The sequence below is a fragment of the Myotis brandtii genome, unplaced genomic scaffold (genome assembly GCF_000412655.1).
Source record: "Myotis brandtii unplaced genomic scaffold, ASM41265v1 scaffold973, whole genome shotgun sequence".
NCBI lineage: Eukaryota > Metazoa > Chordata > Mammalia > Chiroptera > Vespertilionidae > Myotis > Myotis brandtii.
The window spans coordinates 257,817-264,291 of NW_005372038.1; the positions used below are offsets into that span (position 1 = coordinate 257,817).

The 6,475-nt window shown below is 33.1% G+C and overlaps 1 protein-coding gene across 1 annotated transcript in view; it reads left to right on the plus strand.

Moving 5' to 3' along the window:
• The window catches only part of ALG13 (ALG13, UDP-N-acetylglucosaminyltransferase subunit), an 87,659-nt gene that overhangs the window by 15,038 nt on the left and 66,146 nt on the right, over positions 1–6,475 (plus strand).

Consider the following 6,475-nt stretch of genomic DNA (forward strand, 5'->3'; position numbering starts at 1 on the left):
CCTCTCTCTTCTTTAACCAAACAATAATTTCTTACTGAACTGTTTTATTTGGCAGCTGACATTCGTCAGTACTTAAATAAGCACTTACTACTCACTTGATATGCAGTGTCTTAGCTCATTATCCTAACAACTTTAGGTATAGTCACAGAAAAATTTCTAGAGCAAATTTCTCAAACTTTGAAATAATTTTAAAGTAATAGCTATAATGCATACAACACCATTAATAACTGAAATGGATTAAGTTAACCTGCTTAACTTTGACCTGGCCTTTCCCAAACCTTGTTTTTGCAACTCAAAGATAGGATTATAGTATGCAGTGTTCCTAAAATTTTGGCCTTGAAACTCTTTTAACAACACTTAGTAATAACTTGTGGAACACATTGTTCTAAAGCACTGCTATTCAAAGTGTGGTCCTGGACCAGCAGCATCAGCAACACTTGAGAACTTGATATTCTCAGGACCCAATCTAGCCCTGAGACAATCTCTGAGTGTGGGGCAATCTGTTTTATCAAGCCCTTTATTTGAGAACCACTGCTTTAGAGGTTTACAGGATTAGTGTAGTTAATTGTTGAAGAATAGTCAAGGGAGTTCAGGTGCAATAGACATTTCAAAGGACAGTATTAAATAAATTCCTATTGTACTAATTTGGGGAACATAACCTGTACTTAACCACCTCTGAGCCTTTGTTCATATCTTTTCTTTGGTATACAATTCCTCTTTATAATAATAATCATGCAACAATATATAGTTGGAATCCTAGTACTGTTACTGAACGGATGGGAAAACTTGGACAAGTCATAATTATTTGTTTGAAACCTGATTTTTTCATCGCTAAAATAAGAGATCCCTTGTAGCTGTAAAAATTCTACTCATTTTTCAGTTTATTCTGCTATTCTGTTTCTTGCTCACATACTGAATAACTTTTAAATTTAATTTTTATTATTTCTTAAGCTAATACATGTAAATAATATAAAATATTAAGGAGTTCTACAAGGTTTCTAAGAAACAGCAGTTTTATGTACCACTACTCTCCATCTCTGATCCTACTTCCTATATATGACTATCTATTAATGATGTTTACATTTTAAAAAACCCAAAAAGGTAGCTTTATCAGTTCCTGTGAGATGTTTTCAGTGTTGACATTATTACAATTACTGAAGTATAATATTGATCACATCCGAGCCATGTAGTATATGTTCATTGATTACATTTCCTTTGCTATAAAACTTTTAACCTTTTTGTATACTTTTTTTCATTTGCTCAATTTTCTATAGAAACATCTCAAATTCTCCAACAGAAGTGTATATCCTAGTATGTTTAAATACATTAGGTCATCTATAACTTCTATTACTTATTTATAAAAGTTTTTTGAAATGTTTGCACTGGTGTTCTTCTTCCTTTTACCTGAACTGGTTGTTCTCTATTTAGTCTTCCTAAATGTTTGTCCTCAGAGTTCCCCTTCATCCTTATAGTGGAAATTCCTTTGCTTCTCTCTTATATTGAATCTTCTGTTTCCAGGATACTGTGCCTTCCTACCTTATTCTGTGGTTTAAACTTTTTATTTTGGTTTCAGATATTTCTCCAGTAGCTTTCTGAGAAAGTAAATTATTTTAATATTTCATTTTTGAAAGCTCCAACATCTGATTGATAGTGTAATATGTAATTCAAAGTTGGAAATACTTTCCCCTCAAATATTGAACCATATTGTTTTCTAGCTTCTAGTTCTATTGAGAAGTTTATTGCTATGCATATGTGTGATCTTTTGTATATAACCCCTTTTTTTCTCTCTGAAAGATTTTAAAATCTTTTCTTTATCCCCAGACTTCAGAAATGTTATGTGCGTTGCTGATCATCATGTTTTGTTTTCATTGTTGTGGCTACTTCGTGGAACCTTTTAATCTAAATAAAGATAATCATATCCTGCAGTGTTAGAATTTTCATGATATCATCATAATCACCATCATCATTTCTTCCCCTCTACTTTTTTCATCTCTTTTTGGGCTTCCTGTTCTTTAGGTGTTGGCTTTCCTGGATTGACCTTCTAATTTGCTTGCTTTTTCTCTCCAATCTTGTCTGTTCTGTGAGCTCCTCAACTCTAAATTCTATTCCTTCTACTGCTTTTTGTTTTATCCGTTTTAAAATTTAAATACAGCAAAATTAGCATTTTCTTGTACAACTCTATACGTTTCAACAAATGCATACTCATGTAATCACTACCGCAATACTCCAGACACCCCCATACATCCTTTGTGCTATACCTTTGTAGTCAACCCTTCTCTGCAACCCCAACTACTGGCAGCAACTGCTCTGTTTTCCCTTCCTATAGTTTTGCCTTTCTAGTATGACATATAAATACAGTCATACTGCATGTAGCCTTTAAATCTGTCTTCTGTCACATAACAGTGCATTTGAGATTCATACATGTTCTGTGTCTATCAATGCTTCATTTTTTTATTGCTGGGGAATATTCTATTATATGGATATGCCACCATTTGTCCATTCACCAGTTGAAGGATGTTTGGATTGTTTCCAGTTTTGGGTGAATCATGATTTTGAAAAAAGCTGCTATACACATTTATGTACAGGTGTTTGTATGAACTTAAGTTTTCATTTTTCTTGGAGAGATACCAAAAAGAAAATGGGATTGTTGGGTCATAATGGTAACTCTATGTTTAACTGTTTAACTTTATAAGAAACTGTTAAACTATCTTTCCAGAGTGGCTTTACTATTTTATATTCCCACCAACAACATATGAGAGTTCCAGTTGCTCTGCATCCTTGTCAACACTTGGTATCGTCAGCTAAAAAATTATTTTAGTTATTCTAAGATGTATGTAGTGGTATTTCGTTAAAGATATACAGATGGCCAATAGGCACATGAAAAAGATGCTCAATATTATTTTCCATGAGGGAAATACAAACAAAACCACGATGAGTTACCACTTCACATCCACCAGTATTGCTGTAATCAAGAGATGGACAGTAAATATTGACAGGATATGGAGAAATGGGAACCCTTATACAATACTGATGAGAATGTAAAATGGTACTGCTGCTGTGGGAAACGGTCTGACAGTTCCTCAAACAGTTAAGCATCATTTACTGTATGATCCAGCAACTACATTTCTGGGTATTACCCAATAGAATAGAAACATGTCCAAACAAAAATCTGCATGTGAATCAGTGGGGGCAAGTAGGAGGCAGCCAATCCATGATTCTCTGTCATCATTGCTGTTTCTATCTCTCTCCTACTCTCCTTTCCTCTCTAAAATAAAAATATATTTTTAAAAAAATCTTTGATATTAAATATTTTATATTAGTTTCAGGTGTACAGAATAGTGGTTGAACATCTTTTTATGTTATTAACCATATCTTCCGTGAAATGTATAGATAATCTTTTGCCCATTTTTAAATTGTATTGTTTTCTTACTGTTGACTTTTGGGAGTTCTTAATATATTTTGATTAAAAGTGTTGTCAGATAGGTGATGTACAAATATTTTCTCTTAGTCTGGCTTGTATTATCATTCTTCTGTCATTTGCAGAGCAAAATATTTTAATTTTGATAGATTCCAATTAATTTTTTTTTAAATTACATCTAAGAACTCTCGCTAACTCAAGGCCTTGAAGATTTTCTTCTATGCTTTCTTCTGAAAGTTGAACTTTTGTTCTACATTTAAGTCTTTGATCTATTTTGAGTTAATTGCTATAAAATGTGTGAGGTATAGGTTGAGGATAATTTTTTTATTTTGCATATGGCTGTCAATTGTTGCAGCACCATTTGATGAAACTGTCTTTTCTCTATTGGACTGCTCTTATACTCTTTGTCAAAAATCAATTTATATTTGTGTGGGTCTTGTGTGCTCTCTGTGTTATTTTCCCTTTCCTCTTCTCTTTTTGTCTTCCTGTCTCTATTTCCTGTCTTTATTTCCTGTTCTTTCTATTTTTGATTCTCTCTCTCTGTCCTCTCAGTTTCCCTTCCTTTATTCCTCAAAATTAAGTATACTAGTATAGATTAGTATTACTTGAAGTTTTATATACCTTATTTTTCATTTAAATAACAATAAATATGAAGTCTTTGTATTTTTCATTATAACTCTTAATTTTTTTTAATGAATTTGTGGATTTAAAGAAAGATGGTGATTCCTCTTCCCAAATCATGTTTCAGAACTTTTACAAAAGGAATAATTTCCTCAATGTTATGGTTTCTTTCAAAAATAAATTAGTGAAGGTAATTTCAAATTGACACATTAAAAAGGATGTCAGGATTTTATTTTCTTCTCTACCATGCTTTTATTTCATTCCTAAATTATAAAATTGATTATTGATGCTGTCTCTGTAGGCATTACTACTAGATCCACAGTTACAAGAAAAACAGTTTTCAAGGCAGCTGAATTTTGCAATTTCTTCAAAGTCTAATTTTGATCTATTTTTTTAACCTTTAGAAAAGTAAGAAGGGCATTGGATTTTGTCATTTAAATAAAAACAAGACACTTGACCATGGACTCAAGTAATACAAGTGAGCAGTCCTTCTTTGGACCTTAAAAAGCAGTCATATTTTACTTTGGTTTTCTCAGAATTTAGAGTAATTTTTCTGGAAAAATGCCCTAATAATACACTGAAACGGCCTCTCAATGTCTAACACCTTCAGTGCTGTGCCCCAGGATTTTAAATGTACTCTTAAAAAGTTTGTGGCTAAATTATTCCTTTAATGCTGCTTCAATTAAAATAATTTTCATTTTTTAAGAAACATTTTTGTATATTCTCTTTTAGTTAAAGCTATACAATAGTTTGCAGACATTAGTCAATAATTGTATCACTGTTTCCTAGCATAGCTAACGGAATTAGTTTCTGTGATCATATCATAGTTATTATTATCTAGGGCAGTGGTTCTCAACCTTCCTAATGCTGCAACCCTTTAATACAGTTCCTCATGTTGTGGTGACCCCCAACCATAAAATTATTTTCGTTGCTACTTCATAACTGTAATTTTGCTACTGTTATGAATCATAATGTAAATATCTGATATGCAGGATGTATTTTCATTGTTACAAATTGAACATAATTAAAGCATAGTGATTAATCACAAAAACAATATGTAATTATATATGTGTTTTCCAATAGTCTTAGGCGACCCCTGTGAAAGGGTCGTTCGACCCCCAAAGGGGTCACGACCCACAGGTTGAGAACCGCTGCTTTTCCTTAGAGTTAATAGGAAAACTCTTTCGGTTGAAAATGGTACCCAGACATTTGGAAATTATTAGTCAGGATGGTAGTTTTATTATTTGCTTTGTGTAGTTGTTTTATTATTCTTAAATCATCTCCCTTTGGATTTATTGGCGTCTCTTCCAGTAGATGTGATACTGGTCCCTGAATAATTGGAAGGTTAAAGGGATGATGCATTCAGTTGTAGGCAGGAGCATCTCTCTGAAAGAGGGCCAAAGTTTGCCTCGTGAATACGGGGGTGATTTTATATAAGGTTATAATAATGGTAAGAAAATACTTTGGATGAGTCTCTGCTATTTACATATACGAGTCTGCTGATTACCCCAAGACAGGCAGACAAGTATAGCTTGAATATATGTTAAAATGACAAGTCTCAGGATTTTCAACTTGAGAGGGAGAAAAAGGCTATTACTTTCCCTTATATTAAAAACCCCAATTGAAATATTAAGGCGCTTTAATAGCCTTTGATAAAAAAAAACCCCAAGATGGTGATCTGGGCTATTTATTAATCCAATGTGTTTAATTTCTTTGGGCTAAGGACAAAAATTATTTTTTCCTTAAAAAAGTAATTTCCACATTAAATGAAACACTTAGACTCTGGTGTCTATTTTTGATGAATGAATACGAGAGCTGGGAAAACCCCTTAATTTGCCTATGTGTCTGTTTCTTTCTTATAAAACGAGGGATTTGGACCAGGCCTCAGATTTGCTCTGTCCTCATGCGCTCTGATTTGTAATGCAAATCCTAATGGTTGAATGACTGTTGAACACCTGTCAGTCACTCCTGTCAATCACTCCATACCCTTTAAGTCAGTGGTTCTCAACCTTCCTAATGCCTCGACCCTTTAATACAGTTCCTCATTTTGTGGTGACCCCCAACCATAAAATTATTTTCGTTGCTACTTCATAACTGTAATTTTGCTACTGTTATGAATCGTAATGTAAATATCTGATATGCAGGATGTATTTTCATTGTTACAAATTGAACATAATTAAAGCATAGTGATTAATCACAAAAACAATATGTAATTATATATGTGTTTTCCGATGGTCTTAGGTGACCCCTGTGAAAGGGTCGTTCGACCCCCAAAGGTAGAGAACCGCTGATCTAGGAGAACTGAATGAGATTATTTAAATTCCATTACCTGAAATATCCAGATAACTGCTTTGGCACTTTGCTTGAATTGTGACCTCTGCACCTATATATTAAGGGTGCCACCCTTCTTTGCTTTTTAAAAAGATATATATATAT